The sequence below is a fragment of the Aquarana catesbeiana genome, linkage group LG01 (genome assembly GCF_042186555.1).
Source record: "Aquarana catesbeiana isolate 2022-GZ linkage group LG01, ASM4218655v1, whole genome shotgun sequence".
Classification (NCBI taxonomy): Eukaryota; Metazoa; Chordata; class Amphibia; order Anura; family Ranidae; genus Aquarana; species Aquarana catesbeiana.
Window position 1 is genome coordinate 369,621,035 of NC_133324.1, and position 22,483 is coordinate 369,643,517.

The window sequence follows — 22,483 nt, forward strand, 5'->3', positions numbered from 1 at the left end:
TCCCTTAGTGGTATAATATCTGAACGGATCAATATCTGATCCGATCAGATCTGTACTAGCGTCCCCAGCAGTTTAGGGTTCCCAAAAACGCAGTGTTAGCGGGATCAGCCCAGATACCTGCTAGCACCTGCGTTTTGCCCCTCCGCCCGGCCCAGCCCACCCAAGTGCAGTATCGATCGATCACTGTCACTTACAAAACACTAAACGCATAACTGCAGCGTTCGCAGAGTCAGGCCTGATCCCTGCGATCGCTAACAGTTTTTTTGGTAGAATTTTAGTGAACTGGCAAGCACCAGCCCCAGGCAGCGTCAGGTTAGCGCCAGTACCGCTAACACCCACGCACGCACCGTACACCTCCCTTAGTGGTATGGTATCTGAACGGATCAATATCTGATCCGATCAGATCTATACTAGTGTCCCCAGCAGTTTAGGGTTCCCAAAAACGCAGTGTTAGCGGGATCAGCCCAGATACCTGCTAGCACCTGCGTTTTGCCCCTCTGCCCGGCCCAGCCCAGCCCACACAAGTGCAGTATCGATCGATCACTGTCACTTACAAAACACTAAACGCATAACTGCAGCGTTTGCAGAGTCAGGCCTGATCCCTGTGATCGCTAACAGTTTTTTTGGTAGCGTTTTGGTGAACTGGCAAGCACCAGCGGCCTAGTACACCCCGGTCGTAGTTAAACCAGCACTGCAGTAACACTTGGTGATGTGGCAAGTCCCATAAGTGCAGTTCAAGCTGGTGAGGTGGCAAGCACAAGTAGTGTCCCGCTGCCACCAAGAAGAAGACAAACAGGCCCGTCGTGCCCCCTTAGTGCCCTTCCTGCTACATTCGCCAATCCTAATAATTGGGAACCCACCGCTTCTGCAGCGCCCGTACTTCCCCCATTCACATCCCCAGTCGGCTGCATGAGAGGCATTTTCTTTATGTCCTCCCGAGTACCCCTACCCAACGAACCCCCCCAAAAAAGATGTTGTGTCTGCAGCAAGCGCGGATATAGGCGTGACACCCGCTATTATTGTCCCTCCTGTCCTGACAATCCTGGTCTTTGCATTGGTGAATGTTTTGAACGCTACCATAGACTAGTTGAGTATTAGCGTAGGGTACAGCATTGCACAGACTAGGCACCCTTTCACAGGGTCTCCCAAGATGCCATCGCATTTTGAGAGACCCGAACCTGGAACCGGTTACAGTTATAAAAGTTAGTTACAAAAAAAAAAAGTGTAAAAAAAAAAAACACAAAAAAATATATAAAATTTTAAAAAATAGTTGTCGTTTCATTGTTCTCTCTCTCTCTATTCTCTCTCTATTGTTCTGCTCTTTTTTACTGTATTTTATTCTGCAATGTTTTATTGTTATTATGTTTTATCATGTTTGCTTTTCAGGTATGCAATTTTTTATACTTTACTGTTTACTGTGTTTTATTGTTAACCTTTTTTTTGTCTTCAGGTACGCCATTCACGACTTTGAGTGGTTATACCAGAATGATGCCTGCAGGTTTAGGTATCATCTTGGTATCATTCTTTTCAGCCAGCGGTCGGCTTTCATGTAAAAGCAATCCTAGCGGCTAATTAGCCTCTAGACTGCTTTTACAAGCAGTGGGAGGGAATGCCCCCCCCCCCACCGTCTTCCGTGTTTTTCTTTGGCTCTCCTGTCTCAACAGGGAACCTGAGAATGCAGCCGGTGATTCAGCCAGCTGACCATAGAGCTGATCAGAGACCAGAGTGGCTCTAAACATCTCTATGGCCTAAGAAACCGGAAGCTATGAGCATTTCATGACTTAGATTTCGCCAGATGTAAACAGCGCCATTGGGAAACTGGGAAAGCATTTTATCACACCGATCTTAGTGTGGTCAGATGCATTGAGGGCAGGGGAGAGATCTATGGGCCTAATAGACCCCAATTTTCGCAAAAAAAAACCTATTGCTATCATAGGGGATATTTACATTCCCTGGGATAACAATAAAAATGATTAAAAAAAATGAAAGGAACAGTTTAAAAATAAGATAAAAAAGCAAAAAAAAAAATAAAGGAAAAAAAAAAAAAGTACCCCTGTCCCCCCCCTGCTCTCGCGCTAAGGCGAACGCAAGCGTCGGTCTAGCGTCAAATGTAAACAGCAATTGCACCATGCATGTGAGGTATCACCGTGAAGGTCAGATCGAGGGTAGTAATTTTAGCAGTAGACCTCCTCTGTAAATCTAAAGTGGTAACCTGTAAAGGCTTTTAAAAATGTATTTAATTTGTTGCCACTGCACGTTTGTTCGCAATTTTAAAGCATGTCATGTTTGGTATCCATGTACTCGGCCTTAAATCATCTTTTTTATTTCATCAAACATTTGGGCAATATAGTGTGTTTTAGTGCATTAAACTTTAAAAAAGTGTGTTTTTTTCCCCAAAAAATGCGTTTGAAAAATCGCTGCGCAAATACTGTGTGAAAAAAAAAACATGAAACACCCACCATTTTAATCTGTAGGGCATTTGCTTTAAAAAAATATATAATGCTTGGGGGTTCAAAGTAATTTTCTTGCAAAAAAAAATAATTTTTTCATGTAAACAAAAAGTGTCAGAAAGGGCTTTGTCTTCAAGTGGTTAGAAGAGTGGGTGATGTGTGACATAAGCTTCTAAATGTTGTGCATAAAATGCCAGGACAGTTCAAACCCCCCCTCCCCCAAATGACCCCATTTTGGAAAGTAGACACCCCAAGCTATTTGCTGAGAGGCATGTCCAGTCCATGGAATATTTTATATTGTGACACAAGTTGCGGGAAAAAGACAATTTTTTTTTTTTTTTTGCACAAAGTTGTCACTAAATGATATATTGCTCAAACATGCCATGGGAATATGTGAAATTACACCCCAAAATACATTCTGTTGCTTCTCCTGAGTATGGGGATACCACATGTGTGAGACTTTTTGGGAGCCTAGCCGTGCACGGGACCCCGAAAAACAAACACCGCCTTCAGGCTTTCTAAGGGCGTAAATTTTTGATTTCACGCTTCACTGCCTATCACAGTTTCGGAGGCCATGGAATGCCCAGGTGGCACAAACCCCCCCCCCAAATGACCCTATTTTGGAAAGTAGACACCCCAAGCTATTTGCTGAGAGGTATAGTGAGTATTTTGCAGACCTCACTTTTTGTCACAAAGTTTTGAAAATTGAAAAAAGAAAAAAAAAATGTTTTTTTCTTGTCTGTCTTCATTTTCAAAAACAAATGAGAGCTGCAAAATACTCACCATGCCTCTCAGCAAATAGCTTGGGGTGTCTACTTTCCAAAATGGAGTCATTTGGGGGGGGGTTGTGCCACCTGGGCATTCCATGGCCTCCGAAACTGTGATAGGCAGTGAAGAGTGAAATCAAAAATTTACACCCTTAGAAATCCTGAAGGCTGTGATTGGTTTTCGGGCCCCGTACGCAGTTAGGCTCCCAAAAAGTCCCACACATGTGGTATCCCCATACTCAAGAGAAGCAGCTAAATGTATTGTGGGGTGCAATTCCACATATGCCCATGGCCTGTGTGAGCAATATATCATTTAGTGACAACTTTGTGCAAAAAAATAAATAAATAAAATAAAAAAGTGTCACTCTCCAGCAACTTTTGTCAAAATATAAAATATTCCATGGACTCAACATGACTCTCAGCAAATAGCTTGGGGTGTCTACTTTCCAAAATGGGGTCATTTGGGGGGGGGGGTTGTGCCATCTGGGCATTTTATGGCCTTCAAAACTGTGATAGGTAGTGAGGAGTGAAATCAAAAATTTACGCCCTTAGAAATCCTGAAGGCAGTGATTGGTTTTCGGGGCCCCGTACGCAGCTAGGCTCCCAAAAAGTCCCACACATGTGGTATCCCCGTACTCAGGAGAAGCGGCTGAATGTATTTTGGGGTGCAATTCCACATATGCCCATGGCCTGTGTGAGCAATATATCATTTAGTGACAACTTTGTGCAAAAAAAAAAAAAAAAGTTTGAAATTTCCCTGCAACTTGTGTCAAAATATGAAAATATTCCATGGACTTAACATGCCTCTCAACAAATAGCTTGGGGTGTCTACTTTCCAAAATGGGGTCATTTGGGGGGCTTTTGTGCCATCTGAGCATTTTATGGCCTTCAAAACTGTGATAGGTAGTGAGGAGTGAAATCAAAAATTTACGCCCTTAGAAATCCTGAAGGCGGTGATTGGTTTTCGGGGCCCCGTACGCAGCTAGGCTCCCAAAAAGTCCCACACATGTGGTATCCCCGTACTCAGGAGAAGTGGCTGAATGTATTTTGGGGTGCAATTCCACATATGCCCATGGCCTGTGTGAGCAATATATCATTTAGTGACAACTTTTTGTAATTTTTTTTTTGTCATTATTCAATCACTTGGGACAAAAAAAAAATAATATTCAATGGGCTCAACATGCCTCTTAGCAATTTCCTTGGGGTGTCTACTTTCCAAAATGGGGGGGGGTTGTACTGCCCTGCCATTTTAGCACCTCAAGAAATGACATAGGCAGTTATAAACTAAAATCTGTGTAAATTACAGAAAATGTACCCTAGTTTGTAGACGCTATAACTTTTGCGCAAACCAATAAATATACGCTTATTGACATTTTTTTTTACCAAAGACATGTGGCCGAATACATTTTGGCCTAAATGTATGACTAAAATTGAGTTTATTGGAGTTTTTTTATAACAAAAAGTAGAAAATGTCATTTTTTTCAAAATTTTCGGTCTTTTTCCGTTTATAGTGCAAAAAATAAAAACCGCTAGGTGATCAAATTACATTAAAAAAAAGCTCTATTTGTGGGAAGAAAAGGACGCAAATTTCGTTTGGGTACAGCATTGCATGACCGCGCAATTAGCAGTTAAAGCGACGCAGTGCCAAATTGTAAAAAGTGCTCTGGTCAGGAAGGGGGTAAATCCTTCTGGGGCTGAAATGGCTAGAGATGGTTGTGTATAAACACCCCAGTAGATCAGCAGTTTTTAAAAATATTCAGACTAGTCCTTCTGGCACCAACAACCATGTCATGTTCAAAGCCATTTATATAGGCAAGTCATCCTCACTACGTCTAGATGCCTAAACGCATTGGGTCACTGTCATACAATTGGCTGATAATTAAAGAGATGTACCTAATAAAGTGGCTGATGAAATATATATACACATTTTTATTTTGTTGCAATTTTTTTATTGATTTTACATGAGTAAGAGCCATGTACACATTACAGGCACAGTATATAGCGATTACCTGCCTTTTAAAGCAAAAGAACTTTTAGTAGTACCAGTCGTCACTCACTGACTTTCTGGAAAAGAACCATGAGCATTTACAGTTCCTTTCCCCAGTTGAAAGTTGACCATAGATTAAGCACTTTTCTTTCCTTCAACCAGGAATTAAATGAAAGAAAAATCCTCCCACTACACCATTGTATTCTGATAGTGGGAGGTTTCCCTGCCATCAGTACAACCAGCCTGTTGGGGTTTTTTAGTCAGCCATCAAAATACTAATTGTGTAATTATGAGAATATATATATATATATACAACATTTTTTTTTTTTTTTACACACACACACACTTAGTCAAAAGACTGACTAAAACCAAATTTAAACATTGGCGGTGGCACACAGCAATCTCAGATTGCTTGGGGCTGCACACAAGCAGTGGGAATGTTTCACATCCTCCTGGAAGAAAGCCGCTCCCACCCAGCCATTTAGTGGCTGGGTGAACAACTCAACTCCCAAGCAATTTCCCCTCTTTGGCCAGAGCCAGAATGACATGGCCTGGGTCTTGCAATGCTTCCATCACATCCGAAAGGCTGCATGATCAGGCACAGCACCCAGGGGTAAGGCATAACCCCACTGCCTTCACCCAGAAAATCTGGTGGGGGAAGTAAAGTACAGCATTAAGCTTCTCACTATAGTGGCCCATCAAAAAGGGATGCCTTAGACACCATACAACTTGTTCGATTTCCTTTAGATCGACCAAAAATCATGTAGTGCAAGGGGCCTGCCTGACCACATACAAATTGACACTTAAGGTTTGACCTCATTGTTTTAGTAAACCTGGGAGGAAAAGTAAACCACACCCCTACAGAAAAATTGTATAGCGTGCACCCAGCTTTAAGCAAGTTCAGCCCATCCTTCAAGTACAAACAGGTAACCCCTGTAGCTGCTGTTGCCAACATTTAAATAAAAAAAAAAAAATCCCACCCTCTCAGGAAAGGAAATTGTGGTATGATGCTCAGAGCATAGTTATAGCAAACTTGAAATTACATTTTAAGCTAGATCAATTAACCTCTGCAAATGCCATTTGTATCTAGGAGTCTGAAGTTCAAGGCAGACAAGGTGGTCAGATAAAAAAAAAAAAAAGTAACCCGTCCTGGAACTTGTGCAGTGGATCATTTAATGTTTGCAGTTTCCTTTCCCCAACCCTGTAAAAATTCCATCCCTTGGTCAAGCACAATCTTTTAAAATTTACAGGACAGAAGGGTGGGGGGTAAGGGAAGAGAATCAGGCATCTGGGTGGATCCAGACATGAAAAAAGCAAGCTACATGCTTGTGAAATGCATCAACTGTAATCCCCGTATTTGTCTGGCAAACTTTTGACAAGATTGCATTCAAGCAAGTTTTGGATTTCCAGTGTGTGGCCATTTGTTGCTTATTCATTGTGGATGGTGGTAAGCCAAGGCTGGTCTGCACCTAGTACCCATTTCTGCACCCAAAGCTAGCCTAGAAGCAGTACGTTTCTCCCTGGCTTTCTGCTAGATCAACTAAACCCAAATCACACCCTTGTAACAAGAGTGGCTGCTCTGTATGGGCACTGCTGAATCTAATCATTACTACCACAACATTTGTCCAGCTTTAAACCACCAAAGCAGCTCACATTTCCTAAAGGATAAGTTCACCTTTTGTGTCACTGACCCAAGGCAAGGGGTATAAACACACAGACACACCTTAAAGCGGGGGTCCACCTATCTATCGTTTTTTTTTTTTTTTGGAGTTCATTCACAAACTTTTCTTCTCATGATTATCTACTCACATGTTCTGTGTAATAAGTCCGCCTGTGTCCGATTTCGTTGTAAAGAATAACTTATAAAATTCACTGAAGGCGGTTTCCATCGTCATATTGTGGGCATTTGAAGCCCACAAGCATGTATTTCCTGGATGCGGTGAATGCTGTGCTCCCAGCATTCACCGAGATGTTGTGATGACGCTGTTGCACAATGCATGCTGGGAAGCCTGAGACTAGCTCCCAGGGGACTGTGGGAGGTCTGGGAGAGGCTAGAAACACGCCTACTCCCATGGGAGGAAAACCAGGAAGTGCTAAGAAGATTAGAAAAAAAAAGGTAATTACAGCGATTTAAATTTTTTTACACAGCATGTCAGCATCTAGGCAAGGAAGAGAATGCATAGAGATAATGTTCAAAATTTGGGTGGAACCCCGCTTTAAGTACTGTATTCAAAGTCCTAGCTAGGCAACCTACATTTGCAGCATATTGAGGTGTCACTTATTACACAGCCCATCAAGCCACACAACTGACAATATTGAGTAAAACAGGTTTTTATTTTAAACCATGAGATTTAAAAACAATGACATTAAAACAGCAAAATTAGTAGTCACGATTTTGTAGCATTTTGTAGCATTTAGTTTTAAAGCAACATCTTTATTGGCTCCCATCAAAGTTAAACTAAAGGATAGTTGGCATGGGTAGCAATTCCACAATGATTCTCCTTGTCTCTTGCAATGTAGATGTATCCTTTGTTTCCCCACGACTCAGCCCAGCTAAAAAGACAAAAATTGTATTGCAAATGAGAATCGCATGTGTATATTTCCCTTGCAATCTTAAAGCGGGGTTCCACCCAAATTTTGAACAATATCTGTATGTATTCTCTTCCTTGCCTAGATGCTGACATGCCGTTTAAAAAAATTTAAATCGCCGTAATTACCTTTTATTTTTCTATTCTTCTTTGCACTTCCTGGTTCTCCTCCCGTGGGAGTAGGCGTGTTTCTAGCCTCTCCCAGACTCCTGGGAGCTAGTCTCAGGCTTCCCAGGATGCCACTGAGCATGTGCGGGAACGAGCGGTGAATGCTGGGAGCACAGCATTCACCACATCCAGGAAATAAATGCTTGTGGGCTTCAAATGCCCACAATGAAGATGGAAACCGCCTGCAGTGAATAATATAAGTTATTCTTTCCGACGAAATCTGACACAGGCGGACATATTACACACAATATGTGAGTATGTAATGCTGAGAAGAAAAGTTTGTGAATGAACTCAAAAAAAAAAACAACGATAGATAGGAGGACCCCCGCTTTAATTGCAGGCTTGAAGCCACCGACTGACAAGCATACCAGTTAAATCTGGAGTTTAGTATAAGATGGTTCCAGATTAGCAACAATTACTGAAGCCATATAAAAGTCATCTAGAAGACCGTTAAGCAGTGCTAGTTTACATATTTGCTATTGCTACAGTGCATTTTAACATGCAGACACATTATATGCCATTTCAGTCCTTGGATAAGTGCCTGCATTAGGTTTTAGCCCCTCCATATTGTCACCTGGTAAACCTGACCACCACATTTATTCCTCCAGTACAAGGAGCCATTAAACACTGTACAAACATGTCTGCCTGAACTCCATTACACAGGTGCTGATGGATTTACCAAAAAAAAAAACTCAGGTGTTAACCATAAAGCTTAATAGGAGTACCAATGACACCATAATTTTGGTATCCAGCCATTTTCTGTACTTGCCAAACGTAGTCAGAAAGCAAATGCAGCCACCCAAGGACTGGTAAACTGCATTATAGTTTTAGTTAGAAAGTTTTATGCAGCCCTTCCATCAGGCTACTTATATTGCCCAGGTGAGTCCTTGACAAAATTCTCAGCAGCTAGCAGTTCTAACCTTGCCATTGAAAATAATCCGTCAGGAGAGACAGCTTCCAGTGCCAGCTTTTGCCCAAGGATCCTTTTAGGAAAGTTTCAGCAAAACACTGTGTGAGCCCTCATTTCCCCAAACTGCATTTTACAGTTCATTTTGAAAACATACCTGTTTTTAACAATCCAGTATTTCTTTCCATCTACATCCTCTCCTTCAAATCCATAGCCAACAACCAGAACACCAAGATCTAGCTCTACACTGCTGCATTCAGGTTCATAGTAAATTCCTGTAATTAGTTTTACATTAGTACATAAAGTGGTCCTAAAAAAGTTAGTCAGGTTTAGTAGAGAAATACATACCTTCTTTATAGAACTGGATTGAGTCATGGTTAGTATCAATACCTACAGAGATTGGACCAACTGATGCCATAGCTTTCTTTAGAGCCTTCTCATCCCCAGAGGCAATTTTCATAAAGCCTGTGTCAGTGGCAGCCTTGTTGGCTGGATCATATTTGCAGTCTTGATCCTATAAAGACAAAGAAGAAGATTATGTATCCCAATGTCTTATGACTTCAGGCTACATTAAAACACAACAGGAAGTTATCCATATTTAGAGATCTGTCAGACAGTAGCACTGTAGGAGCAACTGTAGTCAGGTAGTGTGAAAAATTATATAGTTCCCCACCCCATTCTAAAACAAGCCATGAAGATTATGTAGCCCAACATCAAGACTTCACATACATTAAAAGTTGACAGTAGAGGAAGCCAACACTTCCCCAATCCCCATAATTTGTTACTGACCCTAGGCAGAAAATTAGGCCATCAGATCAGAAGACGGCCATAAACCTTAGCCTTAAGACCCCTTTCACACTGAGCACCTGTGCCGTTAGTGCCGCTTGTTTTTGCAGCTCTTCGGCTGCTAGCAGGGCGGTTTTAACCTTAAAAGTAAAAAAAGTTCTGTTTCGCAGGACTTAGGAAGCGCTGCCTATTCATTGCAATGGGCAAGGTGTTTTGGGACCTCTATTTGCAGTGCTCCCAACCTGCCCTGAAGATGCTGCTTGGAGACTTTTGTAACATCCCACAAATCACACTGCCCCAGTGTGAAAAGACACTGCAATAATGGGAGGGGGTTTCTGAGACCATTTCTAGCACTGAAGCGCCTGAAAACCACCTCAATGTGAAAGGGGCCTTAGTCACAAGGCAGGCATGTTTTAAGTTAGCGGTCCGTCCTGCTAAAGTTTCCATTTTGGAAATATTCTGAATTCTCAGGAAAGATTAACTGTCAAGTACCTGAGCTACAGAGCAAGACCTATAGTGAGATGTCTCAGATTACAATGCCAGTCTCAAATTTTTAAGTTAAAACATGAAAGTCCTGTAATAAAAGCCAAAACACTACCAGTAAGAATTTGAGTGGACTGCCCCCTCTGATCTCAAGGTAGATCACCTAATTAGTCTTCCTTCAGTAAATCCAAAAAGTGAATGTACTCCCAATATCAAAGAAAAGTCCCTTACTTTAGCAATATATGGATACGACTCCTCAGAATCTATGCCATCATTGTCAAGAACATATTGATAAGCAAATTTCATCAATCCTCCACGATTGCCTTCTGCTGTAGAACAGTCCACAAGATTTTGCTCACTCAGGGACACAAGCTTCCCAGTCTTCCTGAAATGTTGACCTTCCAAAGCACCAGTTGCGCTGAACGCCCAGCATGATCCACACTTCCCCTGAAAAGAAAGGCAATTTGTAATGCAGCTACTTGGCATTTTATTTCAATTTCTGCAAAAAAAGCAGAAATGTAGTTTATACCTGATATTTTACTGGAGTTACATAGCCTTTTTCACACCAGTCAACTTGTTTTGGAGCCTCAAAGTTATTTGGTGGCAGGAAAGTTGCTCCTCGTGTCATGTTCTGGTTAAATTTGTATCTGTTCGTTAGCTGTTTAAATTCTTCTGTAGTCTAGAACCAAAATGGGGTGTGTGAATTACATATCTCTATAAAAAAAACAAAAAACAAAAAAAAAAAAAACAAAACACACATCTCTTCCCCCCCCATCCCCCCCCCCCGCCCCCGCAGTGTTTGTCCATTTCTCACCTTCTTGTATCTGTGTCTTACATCGGTCTGGAGGATAGGAGGAGGAGGAGAAGACAGCTGCCCCGGCGGCTCACACTCTCCAGTGCTCGTCTCCCCTGCGCTCCGGCCGCCATATTCATCGTTTCCCGGCGCACTGTGATTGGGCGTATGGGGGTCATGTGCAGAGGCAGGACTTCAGGAGCAACCGTGATCACGGATAGGCCAGCCCCACGCCACACATGACCCCCATACGCCCAATCACAGGGTGCCAAACACTGGACATGGCGGCGGAGCGCGGGGGACACAGGAAATTAAATTAGGAGGAGGCAGCCAGTAGTGACACTACTGGCACGAAATTGCACCCCCCTAAATGTCGCGCCCGGGGCCACGGCACCCCTCGCACCCCCCACGCTACGCCACTGTGTAAGAGACAAGGCCTTTAACACTATGGGGTTGATTTACAAAAAGCCATGCACCATCAGTAGAGGTGCAACGCACATTTTTCATATTTAGGAAATGGTGTGCCGGGAACAGAGCACAAATGCACAGAATTAAATGACCAAGAATAAAGTTGTACATGCACAGCTTTGCTAGACTGAACAGGCAAGCAAGATCATTTTCTTGGATATATAGCATGTCTTTTCTGCAATAAAGAACTGTCTGTTTGCATTTTAACTGAAGACTTTGATACACCAGCTACTCTTACAGTATAAATCCATTGTTGCTCAAAGGTTTCATGTACACTTACCATGTCCCCAAAATAGTTCATGCCAAGGGTGTAAGTGTGTTTTCCTGCAGCAGCTTCCATATTGTGCTTCATGATTTTCCTGAAATTATCCTCAAACACCAACCTTCTCCATGTACCATCATCCTAGAGAGGAAAAATAGGTTTAGCCATTTTTATAGATTCAAAAAAGCTTTTACTATATATGGACCTACCTGGTGTTAACTCCAGAACCCAACACTGATGTTAAAGTGGTTCTAATGGCAGGCTTTTTACCTTCATGCAGCAAGATAAAACTTGTGCGCAGCATACACACTACCCCTCCCCAATACTTACCTGAGCCCAATCTTCCTCCAGCAATGGACACAAGAGCCTTAGCTGTCTGGGGGATGTTCCCTCATTGGCCGAGACAGCACTGATGTCAAAGTCAGTGAGCCAATGAGAAGGGATGGGGCAGAGCCTCCATGTCTGAATAGATAGAGCAATGGCTCGTGAGCAAGCCTGCTTGTGTCCTCATAGCAAGCTTCTTGTTATGGGGCAGAGCTCCAGCAAGGGACCCAAGAGGATCTGGGCTGTTCTGTGCAAAAATCACTGCACAGAGTAGGCAGGTAGAACATGTTACTTTTAAAGTAACTCGAGAGCACACGAGCAGGCTCACTCCCGAGCCTGTGCTCTGTCCATTCAGACATGGAGACATGGGCCACACCCCCTCTCCTCATTGGCTCACTGACAGCAGCACTGTCTCAGCCAGCTGAGAGTCATGCACATTGCTGGAGGAAGATTAGGCTCAGGCAAATATTGGGTTACCGATTGTTACTAAGCTTTGCAGCACCAGTTTTAGTAAAGCGCCCCCAATTTTAAGCTCAACAAAGAAAAAAAAAATTGCCCTTCTAGCAGATTCCAGTCCAGGTGTTAGGGCATCTTACAGAAATAGTTTATAATGGTAGTAATCTAAAGCAAGTCTATAGAAGGTAGCAGTTGATTACAAGAGAAGTATATTTATTAAACTTACCTTTTGATATTTTTTAATAAAGAGCGAAGTAAACAAGTTCCATGTTTCATCTAAAGCTGGATCATGAATGGAAGTGCAAATACCGATGCCAAGCATAGGGAAGCAACTACAAGTAACATCATGATTTCTAACCTGCAGGTACAAAATACAACTATTAGGCACAGGTAATAGAGATTACAAACACAAAGTCAATAGTTCTGACTAGAAAAGAGGGGTATTGGTGCTTGTGTAGAAGATCAAAGAATGAGTAAAAGTGAGTTTACTACTTGCTCAGAGGCACAAAACACCCAAGCTCCAAGTTATGCAAAGTTTAGGCCGATCACAGTTCAAATCATAGTGAGCAGGCTGAATGTACCCAGTTGAGCGATCAACTTTGCTACAACCAGCCTGCCAGATTCTTGCAATTATCACTAATGGCTGCTATAGCTGCTAGCGATAGTCACCATCTACTCCCACCCACGTGTCAGGAGAAGACAAATGCTGATTCCCCATTAGCACTGTGTTGATGGGGGAATCATGGTTGCAGGAAAGATTTAGTGTAGGGCTTGCCTTATACCTTTCATTTATTTATTTTACAATATTCATTCTGAGAAAACTTGGGTTTATTTAGTTTATGGGGCACCAGCAGGAATACACCCCCCCACAACCCCTCACCTCCAAAGAATGGAAAACCCAGCAGCTGGGTCAACACACAACCTGCCCACCCAATAAATAGAAGGCAATTCAATCTCCAGTGTAAAACCTTCAGTAGCCAGCTGTAGATGGATTAGAATTCCCAATTCATCCATGTATAGGCAGGAGGTTCACAGAAGTGGGTCTAACGATTGAATTCTGTACAACCACCCTGTTGGACTTTCCCCACACAATTCAGCACTACTGGCAATGTGTATTTTCTACGGTAAAAGCAGCTTTCCAGCCTGGTCAAAATCTTGAATGGGGGGGGCCCTCATTCACAAAAAAATGAAAAAAAAAAAAAAAGTTTAGATGCATACAAGCAAGATCCTGCCGAGGATATGGCCCTGATATACTTGCATGAAGTTTCCAGCAGTGTTCTACTTCAAACATACATAGTAAGCACTTCCATATGTAGACACAGCTAAGTGTAGGCTCACCAATGACTATAGTGCTGCATTTAGATACAAACAAAACTGTTGAATGCATATAAACAGTATTTGTGTGAATGAGCCCCAATTACAGATCTTGATGTATTACTACTCTGCACACCTCATTACCAGAATGAATTGTGCACATGAGCAGGAGTGGAGTCATCCCAGCCCATCAAGATGGCTGACCCCCCCCCCAGAGCACTAGGTGAATAGGATGGTGCTGGTGGGGGGAGTTTTGCTCCACTTTAAGCCCCCGGCTATCACATTACAAACAGACATCACATGTGACCGCAACAAAGCAAACATTTTCAAATTGTCACCAAAACAGGACTAAAGCCTCATGCACACTTTTTTCAACTGCCCCTGAACTCATTCAATGTTATCCTATGTGTCCATGTACACAGTCTCATTTTTTTGGCGTTTAACCTCGTTTTTCCAGAAGCAAAAAAGTGGGTTCAGACACAAAAGTATTCCACGTTTCAGACGCCAAACCGCGCTTATAAGTGTTTTTAAAAGGAACCCTATTTTTTGGACCAGAAAACACAGAAATATGATGGTAAACTGCAGCAGAGAATTACATTTTCCAACCTGACTTTGGGGCCCCATATCTCGGGGCCACTTGGTGCTAGGAATCCCAAATTTGGAGATGTTGTAGTGCTAGTTCCACTGTGTTTGCACTCCAAATTTGGAGACCCAGACCCCCACAACCACCGGACAAGGGTTGTGGGGATGAGGCCCTTGTGCCCATCAACATGGGGACATCCTCCCCATGTTAAGGGCATGTGGCCTGGTACGGTTCAGGAGGGGGGGCGCGCTCTCGTCCCCCCCTCTTTTCCTGTGGCCTGCCAGGTTGCGTGCTCAGAAAAGGGTCTGGTATGGATTTTTAGGGGGACCCCCCCACGCCATTTTTTAAAAAATTTTGGAGCGGGGTTCCCCTTAATATTCAGGTCTGGTTTGGAATTTGGGGGGACCCCCACGCAATTTTTAAAAAATTTTGGTTCGGGGTTCCCCTTAATATTCATACCAGACCCAAAGGGCCTGTTAATGCACTGTGGGGGATCCCAGGCCGTTTTTATCAATGAACTTTTATGTGTATTGTCGGGACCGACACTTCATTAATAGCCGGCACTAGCGCTAGCACTTTTAATTGACTTTTTTTTCCTTTGAAATGTAATTTTGCTGTCAGACTGTTCTAAACACGGGAAACATGCGCCCCTTTACAGGCATACTATAGACACCCTCCAGGTACGAAATTTAAAGGAATATTATTAAAATCACTACTCCTGAAAAAACGGCCGTTTTTAAAACTTTTTTTTGCATTGATACATGTCCCCTGGGGCAGGACCCTGGGTCTCCAAACACTTTTTATGGCAAAGAACTTGCATATAAGCCTTCAGTGAGAACTTTGGATTTTGCAGGTTCGAGCCCCATTGACTTCCACTATTCCAGCATATGTGATCTGACAGGCATTATTGCCGGCAATAGCGCTGCTTTCCATTTGCATTAGCGCTGAGTTTCTGAGAGTTGAAGTCTTTCTGGCCTTTTTTGAGAGCTATTTTTTGGTGCTATAGTAAATGACCCCCACTGTGTGACAATTACCACATAACCAGTGCACCGACTTCCCGTTCTGCTTCATCAGCTGTTCAGAATGTACATATCCTCTCCTTAAAATGTGCACACTAAGCGGTGCTGTTAGCAATATGCAGATTTTATGTTTATATCAAAAGTCAGCAGCTGAGTTCCCATCTCCTCCCCCTGGCTGCTGACAGCTGTACGTTTATCTGTATTTAAAGCTGAATTTGGACAAAATAAAATGTGGGTGCGCCCCCTCATATATAAAAGATATATTGCTTGTTTGATCTGGGGGGCTCTAATAGAAAAGATTACTTAGCACCTGGCCTAGGCTAAGAACACCTAAAAAGGAACAAATCATAAAAATGTTTCACATTTTTGTAAGAGAGAGGAGAAAGAAAAAAGAAAAACAAACAATGCTGCTATAAGGAGGTTCTGCTTTAAGATCAGGAAGATCTCTAGGGAGACATTTTAGGAAACTGGGACTGTCCTGAAATTCATGACACATTGTTCAAGTGATTCTAAAGGTAAATCAATAAAAAAAAAAAAAAAAAAAAAAAACCACAACATGTCTATATTTACCGTGGCCGCGAACATCCTGTTATGGGGTCCCCCGTCGGCGATCCTGGCCCATCCCCTCTGTCCAGTGCCTCCCATGGGGGCACTCGTGCATGCTCACACCTGAGCCCCACTGCTGCGTCCATTGACAGAGAGACCCGGCCCCGCTTCCTGCCCCCTTGTCACTAACTTTGATTGACAGCACTGGAAGCCGAAAAGCTCCCAGTGCCCCGGCAAAGCCAGCGAGACCCAGAAGTGAGGGAAGAGAGAAGAGCTGCAGACGTGCAGGGCGCTGGATCAAATGAGGGCTCAGGTAAGTAAACTGGGGTGTGAGGGTGGGATACTGACACCTAAACATTTTATACCTTAATGCAAGGAAGGAATGCATTAAAAGGTAAAAAATGTTTAGGCTTTACAACCACTTTATACAGGTGCATCTCATAAAGTTAGAATATCAACAAAAAGTTAATTTCAGTTATTCAATTCAAAAAGTGAAACTCATTTTATATAGATGCGTTACAGAGTGATATATTTGAAGCATTTCTATTAAGTTTGATGATTATGGTTAACAACTAGTGAAAACCCAAAATTCAGTATCTCAGAAAATTTGTGGCATGGAGGAGATCAGCCTGTGGCATTGCTTAGGTGTTATGGAAGCCCAGATTGCTTTGATAGTGGCTTTCAGCTCGTCTACATTGTTGGGGCTGATTGCATACTGTACATGGACATACTTTTCAGTAAGCCAGCGTTTATTGATTGGTTTGCGCAAAAGTTATAGCGTTTACAAAATAGGGGATAGTTTTATGGCATTTTTATTAATATTTTTTTTTGTACTAGTAATGGCGGGGAACAGCGATTTTTATTGTGACATTATGGCAGACATGTCAGACATTTTTGACACCATTGTCATTTATACAGCAATCAGTGCTATAAAAATGCACTGATTCCTGTGTAAATGACACTGGCAGTGAAGGGGTTAACCACTAGGGGCGGGGAGGGGTTAAGTCAGTACTAGGGATGTGTTCTAACTGTAGGGGGGATGGGCTGTGCGTGACACGTCACTGATCTCTGCTCCCGATGACAGGGAGCAGAAAGCAGTGATACTGTCACTAGGCAGAATGGGGAGATGCTTGTTTACATCAGCATGAGGTGATTGCAGGTATCCCCACAGCGATCGAGTCCGCGGGACCCGCGACCAAACTCACGGAGCTTGCAGCAGGCGCGCCGACGGCGGCAAATTCAAAGTAACGTACAGGTACATTACTTTGCGCAGCCGTGCCATTCTGCCAACGTAAATCTACAGGAGCCAGTCGGGAAACGGTTAAAAAAATCTTTTTTTTGGTCTTGTGTAATATTGTAATTTTCTGAGATACTGAATTTTGGGTTTTCACTAGCTGTAAGCCATAATCACCAAAAGAAAGAAATGCTTGGAATACATCACTGTGTGTAACATCTATAATGTGAGTCACGTTTTGAATTGAATTACTGAAATAAATTAACTTTGATAAATATTTTTTTATAATTCATTTATTTTTCTTTTATATAAACAGGAGAGAAATGAACAGTCCTTATTACATTCCATTTCTGCACATACAGCCAGACCAAAAATATATAAATATAAAAAACACATGATAATAACTCGTTCCATTCCATTCCATCTACTCCTGTCTGTTTCTAATATATTATCCAATAAAGATGGATTAAAGAATGAACCCAAATAAACATAAAGAAGTCACAAAAGAGGAAAAGAAGACAAAGAAATAAGAGGAGTAATCTTCCTCTCTCATTTCCGCCCTCCATGTTGTTACTCCTTGCCGCATCAGGAGGGGGGCGTGTCCCCCAAACCGGCCATAATACTCCAACTACCTCTCAGTATTCCGACAGCAGTTCCTATGTATAGTCCATTTTCCCCTCCTTTCCTTACCCCCCTCCCAAAACAAATAAACAAAAAAAAAAAAAAAATCTAACTTTCCTCCTTCCCTCCCCCTTTAATTTGTATCAATTCGTTTTTTCCCTTCCTCTGAAGAAATAAAACAGTTCCATGGCGACCACATTTTTAAATAAATTTCCCTTTTTTTCTAGTCGTCCAGACTAGATCTTCCATCTTCTTTGGGTATCATGGGTACATTCAGATCTCCTCCCATGATCAACTGTCCTTCTTTGAACCCCATGAGTTTTTCTAATATATTTTTAACAAAAATATCTTGCTGGGAGTTTGGGGCATAGTATGAAGCCAGCGTCACTGCCTCCCTACCAATGCTTCCCTTTATGAACAAATATCTTCCTTTTACATCTATCATGGAATCTCTATAATTCCAGGCCACCGTATTCGATATAATAGATACTCCCTTGGTTTTGGATTCAGCATTAAAAGCATGGTACACCATAGAATAATCTCTACTTCTTAACAGAGGAAGGTTATTTCTAGGGTTGTCCCGATACTAGTATCAGCATCAATACGGAGCATTTCCCGAGTACTTGTACTCGGGCAAATGCTCCCAATGCTTCCGCCGATACCTGCACAGTCAGCGGTGATCGGCGCGTGGGGGAGTTACAAGCTTCTCCCCCCCGGGGCTTTCAGCTGCTTAGTGACATACAGCGGTGATCGGTGCTTGTAACTCCCCAATACGCGATCACCGCTGACTGTCACCTCATCCTCCATGCCCCCTCCATTCCCCTCTCCTTCTCTGTCCCCCTCCATTGTGCTGTCCCTCTCCGCTGTGAATGGACAGAGTCAGCTGACTCTGTCCATTCACATAACTGAAACATTGTAATCTCCTGCGATTACGATGTCTCAGTTTATGAATGGAGAGGAGCCGCTGTCTTCTCTCCATTCATTCTCAGTGCAGCTGAGGCTGCAGAGAAAGGGACTGGGGAATCTCTATCCTCTTTCTATTTTTGTAAAAAAAATAATAAATGTAAATTTAAAAAAATAAATAAAAAAAACACTGTCGCGTGACTTAAAAAAAAAAAGTATCGGCGAGTACTTGAAAAAAGTATCGGTACTTGTACTCGGTCCTAAAAAAGTGGTATCGGGACAACCCTAGTTATTTTCTTTAAAGTGTGTTTCTTGTATTAATGCAATATCTATATGCAGTCTCCTTAAGTCCTGAAGTAATGTACGTCTTTTTTCCGGGATATTTAGTCCCTTAACGTTAAAGGACATTACAGAAAGGTTTCCATTTTCTCCTACTCCACCACCAACTCCACAATTCTTGTACCCAAGAAGTAGGTTCTTTCCTCACCAATCCCTTATGAGGGTCTGCGTTCCAAAGATGCAGACGATAGTAAGGGAGATGGAGGGGGGGGGGGGGAGAAACCCAATTACAAAAAATGTTAAATAATTCCCTTTCCACTAAAGTGCCTCGAGAAGGTCGTTAACCATCGGCCGCCCCCCCCCCCCGAAGATCCCTGAAGCGGATCTACGGCAATTTGGGTGCTGCCTATTGGTTATAGTTGAGCACAGTTGCTCCAGGCCGAGCCTACTCCACCAATATTAAAATAGCACACTTTGCTTATTCTCTGTACCATTCCCACTATAAATTCCTAGTGAGGGGGAAGAGAGAAAAAAAAAAGGGGGGGATGGTGAGGCCGGAGTGAAGGAAAAGTAACAATTGACCAATTCAATAATTCCTTACATCTTCTGTCTTCCTCCATCTTGTACATCAGCCCACATCTTATTTTATCCCCCTATCTCCATTATACAATACGGGCACATGGACTCTTTGTTCATTCCTACCCTTATTTTCAACATTCACCTAATTACATTACAGTGGGGTGCTCAATAAAAAGAGGATGGGAGGACCACTTAGGTGTGGTGGGAGTAGGGCACAGGAACCCCCCACCCCCCCCTCCTACATTTGTGTATTATGTATTCTATTCATTGTGTACCACTAACAAAAAAAAACAAATACCAATAACCCAAATTAAATTCATTCCTTGTGACCCCCCCCCCCCCCTTACCCTACCCTGTTATACCTACCTCCTAACCTATTGTTCTGATTCCACTAAGTACGATCACTGTACATACAGTGAAAAAAAAGTGATAAAAACATTCCAAACCAGCTTAATCAAATCACACCTTGCTAATTATCCCTTACGTGTTAGGAGAGAGAAAAAAAAAAAAAAAAGGAAGCGGTATGTTCCCTAAATCCCCCACCACTCCAATTCCCCCCCATGAATTGTCCTCTCTCTCCACCCATTAATTCTTAACCCTCACTCTCTTCCATACTTCAACATCTCCTTCCTTGTTCCCTCCCTCTCCCATCCACCTATTTTATCTACCCTTCCCCTCTTTTTATTTAATCGATCAGCGATTTTTACTGTGACTGACATTATGGCAGACATTTTTAACACCATTGTCATTTATACAGCAATCAGTGCTATAAAAATGCAATGATTCTTGTGTAAATGACTGCCAGTGAAGGGGTTAACCACTAGGGTGCAGGGAGGGGTTAAGTCAGTACTAGGGATGTGTTTTAACTGTAGGGGGGATGGGCTGTGTGTGACAAGTCATTGATCTCTACTCCCGATGACAGGGAGCGGAGATCAGTGACACTGTCACTAGGCAGAACGAGGAGATGGTTTACATCAGCATGAGGCGATCGTGGGTATCCCCCGCAGCGATCGAGTCCGCGGGACCTGCGACCTGACTCACTGAGCTCGCGGCAGGCGCCCTGACAGTGGCAAATTCAAAGTAACGTACGGGTATGTTACTTTGTGCAGCCGTGCGATTCTGCTGACGTAAATCTACAGGAGTCGGTCAGCAGTTAAAAATTTTTGTCTTGTGAAATTTTCTGAGATACTGAAATTTCACTAGATGTAAAGCCATAATCATCAAAACCAAAAGAAAGAAATGCTTGGAATACATCACTGTGTGTAACACATCTATAATATGAATCACTTTTTGAATTGAATTACTGAAATAAACAAACTTTGATATTCTAATTGTATGAGATGCACCTATATTTACTGGCCACCTTACTAATACCAGGTTCTTCATGTTAGATTCAACAAGGTGTTGAAAATATTCCTGATTTTGGTCCATATTGACATGATGGCATCCAACAGTTACAGCAGATTTGTGTGCTGTACATCCATGATGCAAATCGCCTGTTCAACCACATCCCAAAAGGTGCTCTATTGGATTGAGATCTGATGACTGGAGGCCATTGGCGTACAGTGACCTCATTATATAAAATAGAGACGATTTGAGCTTTGTGACATGGTGCATTATCCTGCTTCAAGTAGCCATCATAAGGTGGCTACACTATAGTCATAAAGGGATGGACATGGTCAGCAACAATACTCGGGTAGGCAGTGGCATTTAAATTATGCTCAAGTGGTACTAAGGGGGGGTCCAAAACGTGCCAAGCAAATATCCCTCACCATAACCCTAAACCATTGATACAAGGCAGGATGGATCTATGCCTTCAACGTTTACACCAAATTCTGACCCTACTGTCTGAATGTTGCAGCTGAAATCAAGACTGTGACCAGGCAACGTTTTCCTAGACTTGCATTGCCCAATTTTGGCGAGCCTGTGCAAATTGTTGCCTCAGTTTCCTGTTCTTAGTGGGCAGGAGTGGCCTTTTGCAGCCCATTTGCTTAAAGTGATTTTTATTTTAAATTAAAACAAAGGTTACCAACATGTTATACATAACTCCGCTGTGCAGCTCGTTTTACAAAAAGCAGCCCTAATCCACCTCCTTTTGGGGCTCCCAGCAGCTCCTCATTATCAGATAACACCCTAGGAGAATCAACTCTGCCCCTCTACCCAGGTCATTGGATTTAATTGACAGCAGCAAGAGCCAACAGCTGCATTGCCATCGATCTATCCAATCAAGAGCTGGGACCCTGTGCAGAGAGGTAAATATACAGGGCTCAGGTAAGTATAACAGGGGGCCGGTGACTGCCAGAAGTTTAGTAAACCCTTGTATTTTCACCTTAATGCATTAAGGTGAAAAACACAAACACCCCACAAGGGTTTACAACCCCTTTAATGGTTTGAGTTGTGCATTCAGAGATTGTATTTCGCATACCTTGGTTGTAACGAGTGGTTATTTGAGTTACTGTTGCCCATTCTGCTCTGACAAGCATCTGCATTTTCATCCACACATCTGCCACTCACTGGGTATTTTCTCGTTTTCAGACCATTCTCTAGAGATGGTTGTGTATAAACACCCCAGTAGATCAGCAGTTTAAAAATATTCAGACCAGCCCTTCTGGCACCAACCACCATGTCATGTTCAAAGCCATTCTCACTAAGTCTAGATGCCTAAACGCATTGAGTCGCTGTCATGCAATTGGCTGATAATTAAAGAGACGTACCTAATAAAGTGGCTGATGAAATATATACATTTTTATTTCTTTGCAATTTTTTTTTTTTTTTTATTGATTTTACGTGAGTAAAAGCCATGTACACATTACAGGCACAGTATATAGCGACTATCTGCCTTCTAAAGCAAAATACCTTTTAGTAGTACCAGTTGTCACTCACTGGAAAAGAACCATGAGCATTTACAGTTCCTTTCCCAGTTTAAAGTTCAATCTTAGTCAAAAGACTGACTAAAACCAAATTTA

The 22,483-nt window shown here is 42.5% G+C and overlaps 1 pseudogene; it reads right to left on the reverse strand.

Annotated features, from left to right (window-relative positions):
* Positions 1-7,657: 7,657 nt before the first annotated feature.
* On the reverse strand, positions 7,658-12,793 carry LOC141146760 (procathepsin L-like; annotated as a pseudogene).
* Between the last annotated feature and the right edge of the window lie 9,690 nt (positions 12,794-22,483).